The 21,345-nt window shown below is 45.7% G+C and overlaps 1 protein-coding gene across 2 annotated transcripts in view; it reads left to right on the top strand.

The window, feature by feature from the left end:
- SERGEF (secretion regulating guanine nucleotide exchange factor) overlaps positions 1-21,345 on the top strand; it is a 224,815-nt gene that overhangs the window by 157,541 nt on the left and 45,929 nt on the right. Inside the window, exons 11-12 of one of the 2 annotated variants that reach the window (XR_009532975.1) lie at positions 7,144-7,280; positions 8,217-8,396. The exons of the other annotated variant lie outside the window; for it this stretch is intronic. The gene's annotated coding sequence lies outside the window, so the exon portion shown is untranslated. Of the gene's footprint in view, positions 1-7,143; positions 7,281-8,216; positions 8,397-21,345 lie in introns of those variants that run through there. 2 annotated transcript variants of the gene reach the window in all.

Genomic DNA, 21,345 nt, shown 5'->3' with positions numbered 1-21,345 from the left:
GTATGAACAGGGTTGAGAAGAGAAGAAGAATGGGCAGGCTCAGGGGTGGTACCTGAGTTTTCTGCTTGGTAGACTGGGTAGATGTGTTGCCATTAACCGAGACAGGACATACACAGAGAGGAAAGAGTAGGCTTTAGGGAAAGTGATGGATTTATTTTTTAACATAACAAAGTGTGAGATGCCTGTGGAACACCCAAATAGAACGACCTGGTAGGGGATTGGCATGAAGACTTTTAGCTCTTTAGAGAGGTCAGAGAGATTTTATAAAGAGAGGTTAGTGAAGCAGATCTACTTAAGTAGTTTTTTCTTCATGTATATATGGATAATGTTTCTGCTAAGTGGCTTTGGTATAGGGTGTGCTGTTGTGATGCCTTTGAAAATGTTACATCAATGTAACCACTCTGTGATTATTCCTGCTGCTGCAGTAAGTTAGCCCAGAGGAGAGACTGCTTTCCTGGTCGACTTTTGCAGGGACCTACCCGCCTTACAAGACTTTCTCCCTAGAGGTCAAGACACCATTGTGAGGGTTAGGTCCTCAGGAGGAGCCCATACCTATGAAAGCTCTGTCTCCTGAGGAAAATCCAGGATGGAGTCACTAATTTCTGGGGAGTGATCTGAAAGCACATATACAAAGCATGATTAATGACTACGTGCCAGCTCACAGCCCCCTAAAATAAGGCCAGCCCAGGCACGCTGTCTGGGAGGAAGCACCCTCTGCTTTCCCAATTTCCAGTCCTAGACCTCCTCTGAACAGGTCTGCAGATAATGGATGGGAGTTTTGTGCACTGGGAGGAATGGGAACATGGGGAAGAAGAAGGAATGAACATTCACTGAGCACCTTCTATGTGCCATGCAGTATGCTGGGCACCTTCGATTAAAATGGTGACAACTAACGCTCACCAAGATTTGCCTTGGTGCAAATGGCTTGTATGGTGCAAATGGCATGTATGGTTTATTTTCTTCTATTTAATTGTCACAACAACCATATAAGATGGGTACCATTATGAACCACATTTTAGAAATGAGGAAATCAGGGCAGAGAGATGAAGTGACTTGCCCAGGGTCGTACAATTGGGAGATATCTAAGGTGGGATTTGAAAAAATGTTCTGATTCTGTGCTGCCTCTCTCCGATACTGACACAGCCACTCTCCCCTCCCTGGTCCTGTCATTCAGGGGAGCAAGACTACAGGGTTCTTTCTCTAACAGTTCTTACAGATTTCCGTCTTCACAACTTTAAGGAGCAGGTGGGTTGGAGGAAGCACTGGATGGGGATTAGGACACACTTAGGTTCCTGTCCCAGCCTCTGTCTGACTTTGGACCTTAGACCTTAACCTTTTGTTAAGATTCATCATCTATAAAATAGACACACTAACATCTGAGGATCAGATGAAGAAATTGCTAGGAAAGTGTTTTTGTAAACTTTGGGGGTTATTCTGTTGCATCTGTACCTACTGCCTTGCTTTTCAGAATATCCTCTTGCCCGTTATCTTCCCTAACCCTGACTCCTCTTATCCTTTATTATGATTTATGACATTTTTATCACTTAAAAGTCTCTGAAAATCATGCCTTGAGGCAGGAGGCCACTAAAATTCTTATATAAATAATTTCACCTCCCTGGGCCAGCTGGAGGGGGCGGGGAGGTGTAGCAGATTTAGCAGCTGTTGAAGCTATAACCAAGAGAAGTCTTCTTGTCAGTCACAGGAGTGAATCATTCAAATGCCTGCTTTGCTGAGTCCTTCCGAGAGCCATAAGGCAAACTGGATAGCAGTGGTGCTCTCATCACTCACTAAGCCTAAAATGAAGCTCAGCTTCTTACTTTGAAACGTAGCAGGCATATGTATTTGAAAGAGCATGGGTTCTGGAGCCAGCATTGCCACCTACTAGCTAAGTGACCTTGGGCAAGTCATACTGCCCAACTGGGCCTCAATTTCCACATCTGTAAAATGGGATTGATAATACCTGCCTCACAGGATCATTGTACGGCTCAGACGAGACCATGGGTGTAAAGGGCCCAGTGTGTACCAAGTGCTTATTAGACTCTCAGTAATTCTTCCTGCCCTGAGTCTCTGAGCTGTGGGAATGAGCACCTTGGGGAGGTCGATTTAATGAGGGGTGAAACAATCTGGTTTCCAGAATGCAAAGGCAGAGGACTCAGTAATAGACTTGAATCACAGTTCTATTTTTAGTTCCATCCAGCCTAAGGTTTAAAAATGTGGTGTCTTAACCAAGGGGGGAAGGTGGTGGGGAGGTGGTGGGATGAATTGGGAGATTGGGATTGACACATATACACTAATATGTATAAAATAGATAACTAATAAAAAATTTTTTTTTAAATGTGTTGTCTTCCTCATGTGTCCCTTCCTCCTTTCTGTATAAGCAGTGGAGGATCAGGGTGAGGAGGGGATTGCCCAGCTTCTCCTGCCTTGGCAATCCTGTCTTTCTCCTCATTGGAATCCAGCATGGTCGCCTTGGTTACCATCAGCTTCAAGGGAATCCGTGCAAATGCTTGAACATGAGTGTTTTACTCTAGTCTTCAGTCTTCTAGTCTTTACTCTAGGTTCTCTCACTGCCAAACTGGCCTTCAACTTAAAACTTTGGAGGAATTTCATCCATCACCCCTGCCCATGTTCACAGTGTGGCCGACTTCATGAATTTAGGGCACAGCAGTAAATATTTTTCCAGCAGGTCTTGTTCTCCAGAGGCACACATGCCCCACAGAGCCCGCCAGCCTCAGAGCTCTGGAGAGCCTCCTGGCGCTCATGCGACGTAGAAGAGGAATGCAGACTACTGGGCACCCAGGAGGCACATAAGAATAATAATAATAGCAAATGTTATTTCATGTCTTCCTTGCAGCACCCCTCTGGTAGGCTGGAGTATGGTTTAGTGGCTAAGCACAGGGTTTCAAAGCAAAGAGCACAGGGTTTGAATCCTAACTCTGCAACTTAACACTGTGTGGCCTGGGGCAAATTACTGAACTCCTGAGTGTAGGTCTCCTTATTTGTCAACTGGAGATAATAGTACTCATCCCACAGGGCTGTGAGGATGAGTGAAAGAATGCATGTAGAGCCTCAGCACAGGGCCAGGTACACAGTAAGCACGAAACACAAAGTAACTGTGGCATCAGTTTTACAGCAGAGGAAACAGCAGCCCGGGAAGGTTAACTCATTTGTCTAAGATAGGCATTATCCCTATTTTATGTAAAAGGAAACTGAGGCTGAGAGGTCAAGGATCTTGCCCAAGGTTATACAACTAGTAAGCAGCAGATTCTGAACTTTAAACCAGGTCTCCTGATGTTTTACCAGAAGCCTCTGGAAAACTGGAATAGATACCCCAGACCAGTTTATAACTGGCCCCCTGGTGGTGGAGCTCCAGCCCAGCCTCCCTTCTGCTGAATCCCTGTCTCTAGACATGGGTGCTGGTGAAACGTGTGTGCGTGCACACACACGTTTGTATATAAATACATACATCTAAATGATGGAGCAGGAAAATGTCCTGGGAGACCATGATTCCCCAGAGTGCTCAAGGGATACAGTGTTTTGGTTAATGGATTTTCTCAGAGTATTAACCCCTTGGCTTCAGCTGTTGTTGAGGGTCATTTTGAAATGCATTGCAGCCATTCACTTTCTGATGCTAGAAGGGGCTGTCTAGTGAGCATAATTAAATCCTCCTTAAATGACAGAGAATCTTGGCAGAGTCTCCAGTCATCATTAGAATGACCAGTCGTGATGTTCAGGGCTTTAACAATCTGTACATCTGTCTGGGTCTCTTACACTCTCTGTATCATTGAATCATGGCAACAGCCCTTTGTGTGTGTTGGGAGTGAGGAGCAGGATGGGGACATAATTATCCTCATCTCACATGTAAGAGACAGGACTCAGCATGAATGCCTTCTTGGGGATCATATAGCTTAAGAGTAGCAGAGCTAGAACTGAAAGGACATTTGCCAAGGTAGGGCAGTAAAGCAGAAAATAAATGGTTTTTGACTCAGACATACCTGGGTTTAAATCTCAGTTTTGACATTTACTAATGGTATTGACCTTGAGCAAATTACTCAATCTCTCAGGTCCCAACATCTCTCATCTGTAAAGACAGGGAGAATAATAGTTCCCTTGCTGAAATTATTTTAAGGTTATTCCAAGTATATAATGCACGTAAAGCAGCTAGCGTTGTGCCTGGTCAGAGTAGGCCCTTAGCACATGGAAACTGTTATTATTCTGTCTCCTAGTCCAGCGCTCTTCCTGTTTTATCAAGATGTCCACTACTGTGATGTGGAAGGTTCAGGGGAATGGACTGACCTGTCTTGAGCCCATCAAACTCTAGAAGTGCCTTTCTGAAGTAAATATATTCTCATTAGCTTAAGAGGATGGGGTTTTTTGTTTTATCTCTTTCTAGTAACAGAGCCTGAGACAGATTTTTATTCATAGGTAAACTTATATAATTTTACATCAATACAAGAGGTGTTGCAAAGCAATAAAGTAAGTATCATAAATGGATATTACTGATAGTGAATGCTCATAGTCTGGAAATACTTTTTGGATCATGTAGGTCTGTCGTTAAAAATAAAAAATAAATATAAAATAATAATAAAAAATAAAAATAAATAAATATAAAAATATGCATAGAATTTGAATAGGAGAACAGGAGACATTTCATGTAGGGTCAAAGGTATGAAGATAAGACAGTGTAAGATATGCTTGACTAGAACAGAAACTATAATATAAGAGGAGCATACATGATACGGTTGGGAAAAAGGCTCATATGTAGAGCTTCACATGTGCATGTAAACATATACATATTACTCTCATCTCTTACCCATGTACATTACTAACCTAAACTCCTTAGTTGGAAGTGATCAGAGGCATTGGCCAAATAGATCTTACTGCACTCAGCCTTGATCCGTAGGAAGGCAATACGACGTAGAAGAAAGAGCCCTGGACCAGGAGTTAGGAGATTCCAGGATTGCTCTTGGTTCTGTCCCCAACCAACAGTGTGACTTGGATGAGACATGTAAGCTCCCTGGGCCTTACTCCTCATTTATAAAAATGGGCCACTTTCAGAAAATCCTTTGGAACTATTTATCAAGAGCCTTGAAGATGTCCATTCACTTTCTTTCTTAATTCATATCCTGAAACTGTCTCCTTAGGATAGATCTTAAATATGGAAAGAGCTTTATGGTTAAAGATGTCGATCATAGTGTTTTATAATTATTACAATTAGAAGTTGCCTAAATGTCCAACAATTGGGATTAGATAAATTTATGGCCCATCTGCTTGACTAAGTTGGTCACATAAAAATGAAAACAAAAAGGCATATGTTAAAAAAAATACTGGGAAGATCATACTTCCCAATGTGGGCAACATTCTTGATGTCCTCTGGGATTCTTCACAATCTGGCTCTAGCCATTCACGCCAGCATCCCTGTGCCCCCGCTCTTTACCATATATGACGACCTTACTATGGTGACCTGAGGACATTTTCCTAACAGACGCCTTTCTCTTTGTAATGCTTCTATATGTCCTGTTCATCCCTCCCGAAATGCCCTTCCCTCCCTTGTCCAGCAAGTGAACACCTGTTCTCCTTCTGGTCCAGCTTTAGATTTCCCCAACTTCTTAGAAAGAATCAATGGCTCCCTCATCTCTGTTCCTGTACATTTCATAAGGGGCCTCTAACACCTGTGTATCATGTTAGTCTTCTGTGTCTGTTTCTGTCTTTCTGTCTCCACACATAAACTGGACATCTCCTGAGGGCCATATCCCCAGTACTTAGCAGAGGGCCTGGCATTTAATGGGCATTCAGTACGTGTTGATTGAATTATTTTTCACTTTTTACTTTTACTTTTTCCATGTTTTCTGTATATTTTGTAATGACCCTGTTTATGCACATAATGGAAGAAAAAAACTAATTCATTCATCCATTTATTTTTAAAGAGGTGACTGGCCTAATTCAAAGGTTCTCAAACCTGGCAGTGCATCAGAATCACCAGGAAAGCTTATTAAAATGCAAATTCCCACATCCCTAGACAGGCTTCCTGAATCCCAATGTCTAGGGCAAGGACCTGAATCAGTATTGTTAACAAGCCACTTGGTTATTGTGATGCTTAGCCATGTGTGGGACTCCTTGACCTAAGTACCTCTAAGGTGCTTTCAGCTTAGGGTCTTTCTCCTTCTTGGAGTGGCCTCCTGTCCCTTGCTACCCCTGCCATGAGAGACTTCACCATGAGGGCATTGTGGAGCAACAGGCCAGACAACAGAGAATAGCTGTAATAGCTGCATTTATTGAGCATCTGTTCTGTGCCAAGGACTGCTTGTTTTATCTGTACAACAATACTCTAAGATCAGTTTCATTATCTCCATTTTACAGATGAGGAAACAGAGGCAAAGAAAAGTTGTGTCTTGCCCAAGGTTAAGTAACAAGAATGCAGTGGAGCTCATATTTGAATTCAGTTCTGTCAGGCTTCAAAGCGCAGGAAGCAGAACCTGCCTTACTGCCCCTTCTCTGCCTCCCACTGAAGGTATCCCGGCAGGGCCAGGTGCAGCCCTGCTGTGTGCAGATATGCCAGGTGGGGTGGGTGGGCCCCGGAGCCCCTGCCCTCTGTGCAGACGTGTGGGATTAGCATGCTTGGGCAGCCATGCGCCACAGAAGTGGGGACTCCTGCTCACTAAATGTGCTCTGACACCCACCCACCTGTTTACTGGGTGCAGTGAAGCAGCGGAATTCAATTTGCGGCAGTGACCTAAGAGGGGCTATTTTTAGTAAGAAAGTAGGTCAGGGGCTGCAGCGGTGCTGCCTGAGAAATGAGCAGCCTCCCCTCTCACCGGGAGGCTTGTTCACTTCTCACGCAGCCGGTGTGGAGGTGCAGAAGGCAGACCCGACATCCTCACATGACTGCAGTCATAATCGTCACTGCGGAGCCACTTGGGGGAAATACACATACATCAAAGACACAGAGGTTCTTGTCTAGGTTTGCCTAGGTCCTGGCCCCAGTCTTCCTCAAGAGATTAGAATCCCTTAGGGGAACATCTCGAACATGATAGGAGGCTCACGTATTGTGCTCCTGCTACGATTTGGGGTTTGGTATGCATGATCTCATTTAATCCTTGCAAATACCTCTGCAAAGTAGATATCATTATCCCCATTTTGCAGATGTGGAAACCGAGTCACAGGGACATTGAGACTTATGCAAGAGCACACAGCTCATGTGTAGTGGAGCCAGACTTTGAATCCTGTGTGAGACTTCAAAGCTGAGGACCAGATGACCAGTTCATCAAACCATGCTGGAGGTGATGTTTTTAAATTACCACTCCACCCCTGCCCCATTTTGCTCGGTACTTCAGAGAAAGCAGTCGAGATGGCTTTCTCCAGCTGGACTTATCTGAGTCAGACAACCTACTCCTTCCAGGGCAGGAAAGGGTACGCAGACGTCTTCCCCAGAGAGGAGAAAGTACGTTTCTGCATGCTGCTGCCCAATCACTGAAGCCAGTAGTTGCCAAAAACAAACCCACCACCTGATTTCCCTGGGCCTGGAGTGTCTCAAAAGGCTCTGTCCCACTGGCTCTGCCACATATTAACTGCAGACCTGTGGCAAATTGCAGGGCACTCATTGGCGATGCACAGGCGGACACAAGCTTGTTAACAGAATGCAGTAACTGACACATCGTGATTCATTATGCACAGCACGGAGGACTATAGCAGAAGCCCACTTTGTGGCCAATGGCTGCTGGCACCACCAGCCTTGAGAATTTGTTCCTGGCTCTGTTCTGGCTCTCCAGCTGGAAAGCACTGTACCTTCAGGGCCAGAAGCAGTCTGAGGCTCCTGCCTTATCCTCCTCCCTCCCTCCAGGCAAGGAGTGAGGATATTTCCCCTGTCCCCAGGCTGCATAATCTCTGAGGGAGGTTATTTGTTCACTCACTTATTCAACATGTATTTTTGAAAATGTGCCAGGCATGTCACAGAGAACAAGACAGACAGTTCCTGCCCTCACAGAACTTACAGTCCCTCTCTGGGCCTCAGTTTACTTATCATCAAATGGGTAGGGAAGAGAAAAGTGGATTGCTCAATCTCTTCTAGCTCTAAGATTTCAGAATCTGTGATTCTGGATTATAGTGTCAATCTTAGTCATTTATATCCAATGCCAAAGGAAAAAAAATGAAAATCTAGCATTTCAGAAGCAGATGGGAACCATGGACATAAGCTAGTTCAATTTCTTCACTTACAGATGAGAAAAATGAGGCTAAAAGAAGAGCGTGACTTACCCAGTGGCAGAGCCAGGCTAGGGTGGCCAGTGCCCGCTGAGCCCAAGCCTCACCTCCAGCCTTCCAGAGGCTGCCTCCTCAGCACACTGATGACCCCCTCCCGGAACCCTTTCTACATCCGGCTTCTCTAACGCTGAGCTTTCCTGAGTCTCTCCTACCTACGTCGCCAACCCCTGCTTCTGGGCTCCCTTACCAGCCTCAGAGCCTGCGGCCTGCGAGTGGAAGAGGAAGGATTAGCTCTGCCTCAGAGGTAGCGAACCTGGTAGCTGAGCCTCAGAAGGTGAATAGAATTGGATTCATTATACCAAGACCTCCAGATAGATGGCCGAGAAGGAGTGGAAACAGAGCAGGTAGAGTTTGCTCTGAGCTCTCAAACAAGCAGATACAGACAAACTACAGTGAACCTGGAAGGGAAGGGGAGCCGGTGGCGGTGGCCGGGGAGCAGTTGCGCCGTGAGCTCACAGAAGCCCCGCAGAGGGGCCGGCCTCCCCTCGCGCCGCAAAGCCCCTCTGTACCTCTGCCCTTTGCCTGCGTCCTCCATTTAGCCCGTGGAAAGAATCTCAAGCGGGGAGGAAGAGAGGCTCTTTCTCATGATCTAGTGGGGCGAGGGGATTGAGTTCACAGTGGAGAGGTCAGCAGTGGGAGGCACAGCACTTTTTCAGTGACCAGAACGTCACTCCGGGTGGGGAAGATGCTGTGGGTAGACAAGGCTGTAGCCAGCTCCTAAAGTGCCTGTTTGTCTGTGGCTTTCCCCTTCTCTCCGTCACAGTCTGGGAACCAGTACCTTGAAGCACTCGATGAATTAATAAGTTTTCTGCACTATAATGATCCCCTAGGTTGGAGGTGCTCAGAGGTAGGAGGGTAGGTCAAATGTGGGTCAGAGGCGAGCAGAGGATGAGAATACTGTTCTTGATTATGAAAACCTATATCCATTTTGTGTATCCATGTATAATTTTAGTCTCCTAAATTGATCTGTATTATTTTCCACGCTGTATTTTTTGTAGAATATAATTTTCCAGTAGGCATGTAACATTGTTCTCAAAGAACTACCTAATCCATGTACATAAAATGTGCCATATGTGCACTTATAAAAGTATATATCATGCTTAAAAATAAATCGTTCTGAATTTTTAAAAGATGACTTCAAGTCACTTGGCTGTGAGGTGGAAACATAAGTCTGAAGCACTGACTCTTGTGTGTCCTTGGGCTGCTCACCTTCCCTTTCTGCCCCTCTGCTCTCATACCTACAGAGTGAAAGGGTTGGATCAGTGTGGTTTCGCTCACCTGGCCTGTGAACCAGTTCTATCGAATCACTTGAGATGATTGTTAAATGTACAGATTACTGGGCTTCCCTGGTGGTGCAGTGGTTGAGGGTCTGCCTGCCGATGCAGGGGACACGGGTTCGTGCCCCGGTCCGGGAGGATCCCACATGCCGTGGAGCGGCTGGGCCCGTGAGCCATGGCCGCTGAGCCTGCGCGTCGGGAGCCTGTGCTCCGCAGCGGGAGAGGCCACAGCAGTGAGAGGCCCGCGTACCGCAAAAAAAAAAAAAAAAAAAAAAAAAATGTACAGATTACTGGGCCCAATTGCACATCTGTAGGATTGGGAATTGAGTACTTGCAAATTTTTAGTTCTAACAATCCTCCAGGTGACTCCAGGTCATGCAGCCAGGTTTGGAATAGTTATCTTCCAAGAACCCCACTGGTTCTGTTTTAGAATCCTCTGCCTTCTCTTTCTTGCTCAGTTTTCCTGATTTTCTCTAATCCTTTTTTTCCCTAGAGAGTTCCCCTCACTAGACTGTGAACTTCTCAGGAGCAGGGCCACATCTTGCCCACCTCTGTATCCCTGGAATCCAGTACAAAGCCTGGCACACAGGAAGTGCTTAGTAAGCAGAAGGAGAGAATGAATGGACTTCCGTGGCTTCACTACCATTTTTGCACATCCAAGTAGTTTCCATAATTTTTCCTGTAGATTCAGTCATTATATATCTTCTGATATGATAAAATGAAAAAACCAGATTTTGGAAACTAACAGAAATGGATGTGAATCTCAGTTCTACCTCTACTTGTATAGTAATTTATTCCAAGTCATTTAATCTCTTTAAACTGCAGATTCCTTGATTGTATAATAATAAGGATAATTAGCACCTGTTGCTCAAGATTGTTGTAAGGATTAACTTACTACATGAGCATATGCATGTAAAAGTGCTTGACATTAAGTAGGAATTCAGATACTTTAGTTGCTTTCTTCCTTTACATGGAAGAAACTCAGACGACTCAGAAGAATGGATCATCCCCAAGCCAGCCACTGAGGATAAAATATGGTCTTTTATCATCCCCTGGCTTCCCAGGACCCTGAGGCTCTGACTGAGGTCCAGGCCTTGCTCAGTCCTGAGCACATCAGAATTCGGATTTAGAATCTCCTGACTCCAAATGCAGTGTATTCTCTCTATTACTCTGCTACAGGGAAGTAGAAAAAGAAGTAGCAAAAGAAATTCAAGGAACTATTACAGGTTTGGGTTCCCCATGCAGGCCTGATGTCTGGGCTTGCAGTGAGAAACCCAGGTTCATTGAGAGGGGTTAGTTTCCAGGGCCGAAGGTCTTTGGGTTGGTTTTGTTAGCACATCAGCTCCCCTCTCCACACACTCTGGGCTGGAACTGCCACAGCATGCTGCTTTCCATAAAAGTCTTTTTTTTTTTGGCCGTGCCCCTTGGCTTGCAGGATGTTAGTTCCCCGACTAGGGATCGAACCCGTGCCCTCAGCAGTGAAAGCGCAAAGTCCTAACCACTGGACCTCCAGGGAACTCCCCTTAAAAGTCTTTTTCAAACCAAGTCCAGCTGTTTTATCCCCCAAAGGGCAGCCAGATTCGTTGTCCTCTGGGAACAATGGTAAATGGTTATCCCTCCCCACGATGCCTCCAGCACCACAATAACAACAACAGCCACCCTTTACCAAGTGCCTCCTGTGCTGAATCTTCCCTGTGCTGACATCACTGTGAGTAGGTATTATTAGCTCCATTTTACAGGGGAGCAGGTTGTCATTAAGACTCTAGACTTCAGAGTTAGACTGAGGTTCAAGTCCTAGCCCTACCATGTTCTAGCCAACCCTCTCTGAGTCTCAGTTTCTTTATCAGCAAAATAGGATTAGTAATGTGTACCTCATAGTACTATAAGGACTGTGTGAATACCACATACGTGGTACTTGACATAGTGCCTAAAACATGGTAAGGAAATCCTCCATCAATGTTAACTGTGGTGATGATGACCCATGACAGTGATGGTGACAATGCCATGAGCTCTTGATCTATAGAAGGTAGGCCATCATAGTAGATACTAGAGGGATGAGGAGAGATGGCAAAAAACCCCAGTAGTTCCTAAGACAAACTCAAGAGAACCTCAGGAATGGTGTTGGAAAGGAACATGGTGTTATTGGTTGGAATAAATTCAGGGAAGAGCTGTGTTTTACTTATTCATTTAGTGTATTTTTATTGACTACCTACTATGTGTCAAGCCTTGTGCTAAAAGCTGGAGATACAATAATGATACAACAGATATGATCTCTGCCTTCAAGGAGCTTACAGCCTCATGGGGGAATCAGACACTATTAAAATATTTACACTAGGATAATTATTAAAATAATTATAAAATTACAAACTAGGATAAATGCTATGAGATAAAGGGACAGGTTGCCATGAAAGTATATAACAGGGGTTCTGACCTACTTCAGGTGATCAGGGATAGTTTTACTGAGGAAGTAACACTGAGCTGAGATTTGAAGGATCATTAGGAGTTTAGTAGGTGAGGGAGTGAGTGAAGTAGAGAAAAGCTTCCTAAACATATCGACCAGTATGGCCCCTAAGGTGAGAGGTAGCTTAGTGCTTTCAGAGAACTGAGAAGGCCAGAGTGACTTCAGTGCAGAGAGTGGGGAAGAGTGTGAGACTGGAGAGGGAGATCAGGGCCTTGCTGAGGATTTTTTTTCTCCTTATTCTATGATCATGGGGACCATTGAAGGATTTGGAACAGAGGTTATTATACATGTGTGTTGCACATGTGGGGAGTGATATGACCAACTTGGTATTTATAAGAGATCTTTTTGGCAGTGGTGTTGAGAATGGGTGGGAGGGTACAAAAGTCACTGTTGGGAAACCAGGTAAGAGGAAGCTTTGCATTAGTCCCCCCCCACAAATAATGCTGGATTGGGCTGAGTAGTGACATCAGAGGTGAGGAGGGAGAAGGGGTTTGAGATATTTAGGAGGTAAAATTGGCAGGACTTGATGATGGACCTATGAAGAAAGAGGAAGTAGGAAGGACAGCTCCCAGGTTTCTGGATATACAAATGAATTATGGCCCTGCCATTCTAAGCTTAACCAAACAAACAAACAAAAAAGCTGAAAAAGATAAGACCAGATTTGGGTAGAAAGATCTTGATCTGCTTTTGAGCACATTGTGTTTGGGGTGCCTTTTAGACATCCAGATGTAGATGATCCATGCCTGGGGCTACCAATGGTAGGACACAGTAACCTTGGAATGCCTTTGGGCGCTCTGACCCAGATCCAGGCTCTCTGGGGGTCAGGCTTGTTTAGTCCAGTTGGTCTGAGGACTCATGATTTGCTTCTCACCCTTCATGGTTCTGTTTCCTTACCAGAATATCCTGAAAAGGGGTGTCAAGAGGGAATTCAGCCCAAGGGAGGGGTACAAACAGTCTGGGGAGAGAGTCAGCTTCCCCAGGGGAAACAATTCAGATATTGATACATGTTGTCTTAGGTGTTTATTTCCCCAAATCTGTGGTTGAGATATTTGTGTTTGATGTGTGTTCATTTCTTTATTCATTTATTAATTAAAATGTTTTCTATTAATATCTATCTACAATATGGCAGGCACAATGCCAAGTCAGAAAGGACCCCTGGTTCTTTGGGAAGTGTCATCCCCAGAACCTTTCTGGCATTGCTGTTCTTGTGATCAGAAAGAAACCACATAGGATGCTGCCCTTTTTCTGAATACTAAATCTCCAGGATGCCGACTGCTGACTTTTATCAAGGGGCCATGTCCTTGACTTCAGAAAGTTGGTTTGTCAGGGGCTCCCTCTGAAGCTGAGACTCCCAGATCTGTCTCTGGGCTTCCTCTCTTTCGCAGAGTGTCCCTAGACAGGATCTGCGTCAATGCCAGTTCCTTACTGTGAAAGGGGCACAGCTGGGCAGCCTGAGCTCCAACCCCCCATGCCCACGCCTGGGCCACGTGTTCCTATGTGTTGTCCCAGAGCATCTTTCTGTGTCCAGGTGACGGTGAGAGAAGTGGCAGTGCAGGCTTTGTGTCCTCATCTGAAATGGCCGAGGAAGGGGGACTGGGGGGCAGAGGGGGGAGAGCAGAGGAGTGACTCATTCAGCCCGGCACCATGTGATAGGGTCTGCGAATACCCATGTGCAGCAGATACATGCTGTAAGAACATTTGCCTTGTGAAACTCTAAACTCACGAGCCACACGACTTCAGGACAGTGATCACCATCATGAAAGGGAGCATAGTGTCCTTTCAAAAATCCTCTAGCATATTTAACATGCAGCGCAGTGAGGGAGGGGAAAAACTACGCCAATTTAGGCACTTGGGGGAAGTTGACATTCCCTATGTCAGTGGAACAAAGAACTTTGTACAACTGGCGTGGATGGTGAGCCCCTGTTTAGGGGAGATGTTCCTGCTGAGGGTGACCGTATGTCAGGAGGGACAGAGAGACTCCTTCCCAGGGTGGGATGGTAGACTGAGAATTGCATCTCTAAGATTCTCTGATTCTTGGCTTTGCTTTTCATCTTGAAAAGTAAGTCTGCCTTAGGCAAGTCTGCCAAGGATGGAAGTGTCCTTGAAGTCAGAAGGACCTTGGCTAAATCCCAGCTCCACCTCTCCTAACTGTGTGACTTGGGCGAGTTGCTGTCTGAACCTCCTTCTCCTGGTCTGCAAAACCAGGTCCATAATACTTCGCAAAGTGTGTGTACAAGGGTCAAATGAGTTAAGCCTAGCAGCCAGCACCTCAGGATATGAGACAGGGAGAAGCTTTGCGGAGCGCCTAATCAGCGGATCAGCTGTCAGCGCTGGTGTGTGCGCACGGCCTGGGTCTGCACACTCTGGTCAGAGAGAACATTCGTTGCTCCCCAGAGCACAATGCAGGGCATGTGCCAGCTCGCTGGCAGCCTGGGGCTGGGACACACTGTCCTATTTCTGCCTGAGGAGACATGGGCTTAGCAAGCAGTTAGCCCACCTGGCTTAAGTTTCCCCAGAGAACTCAGTCCTCATTACAGAGAAATCCTTTCAGGTTCCAAGGGTGGCATGTTGCTGCAATCTGACCCCTGTAAGAATTCTGGCTATGTCCCCTTCTCATGCCAGCTCTTTCCTAAAGCTGATTTTGTGAGGAGTTATTTTCCTAATGTGTTGGATAAAATCCTGATGCATGTTTCTGATGGTGTCTTAGGAGGTTCGCACTGTTTTTATTTTCCAGGAGATCACTAACGAGATATGAACTAGCCTTTGGGTGGAGCTAGAACAGTCACTGTCAACTCAAGGCCATTTGCTGCCTGCAAAATCCTTGGTACCCCAGGCATGGCTCTGGCTTCATTGTCACCATCTAGCACATGTGAATCATGCCAACCCGAAGACACTTGTCCCAGTTCAGGGTGCCTATCACAGTCATCACAGTTTCCATCTGCACATACAATGCAGATTTATATTCATTGGTTATTTTCTCCTCCAACATCCCTGCAGGCTCTATAGGGTAGACTTCTTGGCCCCTTTATTCAGATTAAGAGAATATGGCTCTTGCAAGTAACCGTAATTTGTCTGACATCACACAGCTGATTATTGGCAGAGCTGTTTTTCAAATCCTGGTCTTTTTAAGGGGCAGCCTGACAGAGTGAAACACCATCCAGCATTTGCATCTCATCTGTGACATTCACGAGCTGTGTGACCTTGCACATACTAGTCATTAGTATTGTACATGGTTATCAACAGTAGTGGTAACAGTGAAGTTTCCAAAGCATCCAGCATGGCGATAGGAGCTCTACACCTCATCTCATTGCATTCTCCCACTAGACAGGAGAGATGGGTTTCATTATTATCTGTTTTACAGGTAAGCATCCTGAAATTCAGAGAGCTAGAGTAACTTGTCTGAGCCTCAGTTTCTCTATAAAATAAGGATATTAACACCTCCCTGGGAGGGTGATTACGAAGACTGAATGAATGTGTGTAAACTGCATAGCACAGGGCCTACAATGGATGAGACACTCAATCAGTGCTTCCTTCCTTTCTCTAGTTCCCCCTCTGACTCCTAATCCAGTGGTCTTTCCACTGCATCCCATTTAATCCATTTAGAAGCTGAGGTCATGCTGAAGTCCTTTCATAGCTTTCTCTCTCACTCTCTTCCCACCCCCCAGAGGCCACTTCAAGTCTCTGATCTGAGCTGTCTGTCAGATACCGCCTCTTTACTCTTCTGCCAGTTCAGGAAGCACCATCTTTTCCTGGCATGCTGCTCCACACCCCTGACATTTGCCCCAGGGCTATGTGCTGGCACCCTAAAGCCTGCCCTGGCCTCTCCAGCCGCAGGACGCCCCCCTTTCCCGACTTTCTCTAAGGCAAACACAGGTGTTTTTTTTTTTTTTTTATTTTGGCATCTTGCCTGAAACCTTCATGTTGTTATGTTGTGTTTCATGAGGGCTGGCACAAGGCAGTGACCTGGAACCCAGGTCTCCTGACTTCCAGCGTCATGTTCTACAGCTTATTATTTAATGTTTAAGAAGCATATGCAGTAGGTCATGGGCAAAAATAGAAGCCCTGTCTTTGGGGATCCTCAGAAATGTATTTATTTGGCTCTCAATAAATGTTTATTTAGCATCCGCTCTCAGCCAGGTCCTGGGTGTGGCAGTGAAGGAAGCAGGCGGGTCTGTCCTTCATGGAGCTTTCCCAGAGCTCACATTCTAGGGTAGGAGGTAGAGAATAAAAACGTGAAGTAAGTTGGAAAGATACTTTGAGATTTTAAGTTTCATGAAAGAAATTAATTGGACTGCGGGATAGAGAGTACCTGGCGGGTGTTTTGTGCACTGTGATTAGGTAGGGTGGTCAGGGAAGGACTCCTTGAAGAGGTGCCATTTTGAGCTGAGATCTTCAAGGAAAAGCTGGGGCAGGAGGATTCCAGGCTGAGGGAGCAGCGAGAACAAAGACCCAGGGGTGGAAAGGGCTTGGCTGTTCTAGGAGTGAAATGGAGATCTGGATGACTGGGACACAGTATGCCAGAGGGAGGAGCGGGGAGGGAGAAGGTCGGGAGCTGGAGGATGTTGGGCCCCGGAGGCCAGAGAGTTTGCGTTTCTAGATCCAGTGGGAAGCCACTGAAGGGCTTTAAGCAGAGGAGTGATGCGATCTGAAAGAAAGCTGAGGTGGCTAAGTGGAGAATGGATTGTAAAATGTGAACGAGGAAGCAGAGATACCAGTTAGCAGGCTGTTACAATAGCCCAGGAGAGTTGACAGTGGCCTGGACTGGGTTATGACAGTGGAGACAGAAGCAGTTTGTGATTACGTTGAAGTTAGGACAGCAGGGCTCGGTGAAGGGTTAGATGAAATAATCCATTCTGCTCAATCTATTCAGTACCTATTTAGCATAAATCAAAGTGATCCCTAGTTTCAGTTCCTAAACTGGGGGTTGAGGGGGACGACAGACATCTGGCGGTGGGTAGACCGGAGAGGTGACGGACCTGACTGCCCGGATGTACCTCTGCAAGTTTGAGAGACCATAGATAGAGGCTAGTCCTTGCATCTCTGAAAGACAGCTTGGAGGAGTGAAAAGGGGAGATTTTTCAAAGAATTCATTCGTTCAGCAGTCCTATAGCAAGTGCCTTATCCATGGCTGGTGTTCTGCCAGTGGTGAGTAAGATAGGGCTCTGCTCTTCAGCACCTCCCTTCTCTTGGGGGAGGTAGAAATGTAAACAGACAAATCTCAGTGAGTCGGGATAATGACAAAGGGATGAACAAGGGGATGTGGGAACATGAAGGAGAGGACTTTCCATAGGGGAAGTAAGGGAAGGCCTCACAGAGAAATTGGGCATCAAAGGGGTTAGGAGAAAGAACATTCCAGAAAAGGGAATAGCATTTGCAATGGCCAGAATCCTGAAAGACGGTGGTATATTCAAGAAACAGAAAACAGCTGAGTGTGGCTGGGGTTTACAGTGTATGGTGGGGAGGAACAGGCTGGTATTTAAGGTTGCTGACTGCTCTGCAAAGTGCCTTGTGTGCCATATTGAGTGTATTGGACTTAATCCTTTACACATCCAGGGACCAATGGAGGTCTTAAAACCAGGGTCTAGATAATGGAAAGCATATAGCTGCCCCATACCTGCTGCATCTGGATGCAGCCTCAGGAACGTTCTTATCACAGCTCTCCAGGCAGTCACTTCCAGTCAACCAGAATTGGCAGGGGATGAGGCCTATTTGCCATTCCCAAAAGAAGATGAGTCTGTGGAGGAGTTTAAAGAGAGAAGTGTTCTAGGACCAAAAACTACCTTTTATAGTTATCTCATCAGCCACAAGTATAAATTGCCTACATTGTGTAAGACCTGGAGGACAGTCAGAGAGAACCCAGCGTCCCTGCTGTTGACGGGAGAGTGGCTGTTGGGCCAACAGAAGAAATAACAATCTAGCCTGAAGGAACATATTTCTGAGTGTGGCCGTGGTTGTATGAACTCCAAGGGGGCAGTGCTGAGGCAGGAAGTACCAGGCTTTCAAGGAACTCTGGTCCACTAGCCCTTGAATGGATGCACTTGACCTGTAGGGAAGTGCAGTATTTTAATAAATGCAAGGCCTCCTTGTCCAACTGACATTGGTCTTTTTCCCCAGGAAGCTCTTTTGAAAAGGCCATGTAGCTCCTTTGAAGAAGGTAAAATATCCTGGGCTGAGGAACCAGGAAATAACCATTAGTCTAAGAGTTCAGTGATGGCTGTGATTGTCCTTGTCAGTTCCATATCCCTGGCACCCAGCACGGGACCTGGCACACGGTGTGTGCTTGGTGATGTTTGTTGAGTAAATTAACTAGGAGAAGAAAATAACCAACCAACCAACCAACCAAACATCCAACCTGGGATCTAATCCCAGCTCTTGAATTTCATTTCTCTTAACTATACAATGACCTGGTTGGTCCCTATGGCCCTTCACATTCTGCTGTCCTAGGATTCGAGGATGATGAATAGAATGGTTCAGAGCAAGCCAAGTCATCACTCATATTTCTGATATGCCTCAAATTTAATCAGAATAAAACATCAAAATGAAGCAATACTTTACAATGTCTCAGATATGCCTTCTAAAAACAGAACCTGCGTCTGTCTCTGAGTTGTGAAGAAAATGTATTAGGTTATATTAAACAGCAAGATTGTCCTTTTTGTAGGAAAGAAAATGAATTAAGTCTTGTCTTCCTGACTGGGGATTTTAATCGGGATTTGAGTCAATTTGATCTAAATTTGAGCATCCATCCAGAAAACATTTATTGACATCTGCTATGAGCAGGGCTTTGTGCTAGGCATGTGGGAGAGAGGAAGATGAACAAGACACAAGATGTACAAGAGCCTTCTAGGCAGAAACTGACAGTCTAGTCATCAAGGTAAAACATATACACACTTGACTGTGATCCCAGGTAGACTGAGAATCAATGGGGACTGGACAAGGGGAGGTCAGAAGAGGAGAACCCTTCAAGTACATCATACAGGCAGGAAGTCTACCTCTTAACACACCACGTAGGGCTCAGAACTCACTGAGCCACCGTAGCCATGAGGATGTGCTCAGGGGCTGCCCAGAGCTCCTGGTTATTAGCCTACAGCCACCAAGTCGAGCTCCTCAGCACAAGCTGTTGTTGGCAGGGAAAATCACCTCAGGCATTCAGCCATTTGCCTTTATGAGCAATGGGTACACTGCGCCACCAAGCTCAGTGACCCCTTTTTATGACTCACATCCTTGGGGCCAATTCAAAGAAAAAGTTGTTCACTGCAACAGGAATTCATATTTTTTCTTTTGCCCATGTTACCCTTTCTGCCTCAGCTCCCACTGAAATTCAAAATCTAACTAAAAGGGGAGCATGTGCTTTCTGACATTCATTCAACAATCACTTGTCAAAACCTTCTCTGGGCAGGGCCCTGTGATAAGTGGTAGGAGACTCATGCAGGCCCTGCCCTCAGGGAGCTGACAAAAGGCTGCAAGGGCCAGGCCCAGGGAGAACTGTGATACCAGCTGTGAGAGGGGGCAGATGAAGTGCTCGCAGTCAGAGGGGAAAGAGTTTGCTTTTAGGCTTTAGAAAGGGAAAACCTAAAAGAGATCCATGGGATTTGGACCTCAAAAAATGTAGGGATCATACATATTGAAATAGATGTAGTAGGGTTTCTAAGATAAAATAATGACAAAAGCATTGAGGGAGCAGAAAATTTCCAGGCATGTTTAGGAAACGGAATACTTCAGTTTGACTATAACAAAAGAAACATAAAGGAGAATAATGCTTTAAAAAAAAAAAAGTTGGGGCCTGAGTCAGTTTAGGCTGCTATAACAGGGTACTGTAGACTGAGTGACTTAGACAACAAACATTTACTTCTTACATTTCTGGAGGCTGGAAGTTCAAGATCAGAGTGACAGCATGGTCAGGTTCTTGGTGAAAACTCTCCTTCTAGTTCACAAATGGCCTTCTTGCTGTGTCCTCACATGGTAGAGAGCAGAGAGAGAGAGAGAGAGAGAGAGAGAGAGAGAGAGAGAGAGAGAGAAAGCTCTCTTTCTTTTTATCAGGGCACTAATCCCATCATGAGGGCCCCACCCTCATCACCTAATCACCTCCCAAAAACCCCATCTCCAAACACCATCACAACAGGGATTAGAGTTTCAACATAATGAATTTTTGGGGGACACAAACATTTAGTCCAAAGTAGGGCCAGATTATAGAGGGCCTCCTTAGATGTTCCAGGGTAAGGTAATTATATATTTAATTCTGTAGGCAATCAGATGTCACTAATAGTTTTTAAGCAGAAGTGTTCATAAAATCCTAGGGTGGGAAAGGACTTTGGAGATGACCCAGTCCAGCCCTCCATCTCACACATGAAGACTGAATCCCAAAAGGGGAAGTTACTAACCCAAGGTCAGACAACTAGTTAATGATGGAGCTGGAGCCAGGGCCAGCACCAGATCCAGATCTTCTGGCTTCAAATACAGTGGTCTTGCCCTCTGTGATGAGATCTGCACCTTGGGAAGATAATGAGGCTTTCTAGTGGAGGTAGACTGGGAAAGGAGAGGCAAGTATCAGGCAGAGCTTTGGGAGACTTTTGTATAAAGTTTGGATGAAAGACAACACCTGAGGTCTTTAGGGCCTTGGCAGTGGGCTGACAAGGAAGGAGCTGATGGGGGAGAAACACAGAAGTCCAGCCAGTGGAGCTTGGGTGAAGAAGACAGATGGAAGGGAGAAGTCCACTTGTACTTGCTTCGGCTGCTGTTCTTTACTGAGTTGTCCCATTAGTTCCATTTGGTAAACTACCTCAAAGTGGACAGGGAGGGAAATAAATCCAACATAATTGCACCAAACACCTTCAGTATTTTCTAAGTTAATCCTCTTTGTAATTTTTTTTTTTGGTCCCTCTTGCCTAGAGGACCTGGTCCTTTTCCAGAGCCTGGCCTTCCAGGTCGTGAGTCCTCAGCAAAGTTATCCATTTACCAGCCAGCACTCTGGCTTTGTGGTTTTACGCATGGGACACTGGAGCTGCCATCGTCGTCTGAACATCTCTGGTTTTAGGTTTCCTACCAGGCCCTGTGAAGGTGCTGTTCATGTGACTTGACTCCCATCCCATGACTCTAGGTTTAGAACCAAAGCCCTGAGATGACCTCCAGCAGACACCGAGCTCCTGACTTCTGACCTGAGGAAGGCCCTGGGCCAAGACCACCTGCCTCAGAACCTGGGAGCATGAAAATGCAGATTCCCGGGCTCCCCCTTACACCTACTGAATCAGAATTTCAGAGTGGGGGCCAGGAATCTGTATTTTGGACAAGTGTCCCAAGTGATTTTTATGTACCTTAAAGATTGAGGCTCTGGGGAAAAATGCTAAAAGTTTT

Source organism: Mesoplodon densirostris, chromosome 7 (genome assembly GCF_025265405.1).
Source record: "Mesoplodon densirostris isolate mMesDen1 chromosome 7, mMesDen1 primary haplotype, whole genome shotgun sequence".
Taxonomy (NCBI): Eukaryota; Metazoa; Chordata; class Mammalia; order Artiodactyla; family Ziphiidae; genus Mesoplodon; species Mesoplodon densirostris.
The sequence above is the reverse complement of the archived record's forward strand: the minus strand, read 5'-3'. Positions and strand labels throughout refer to the sequence as shown.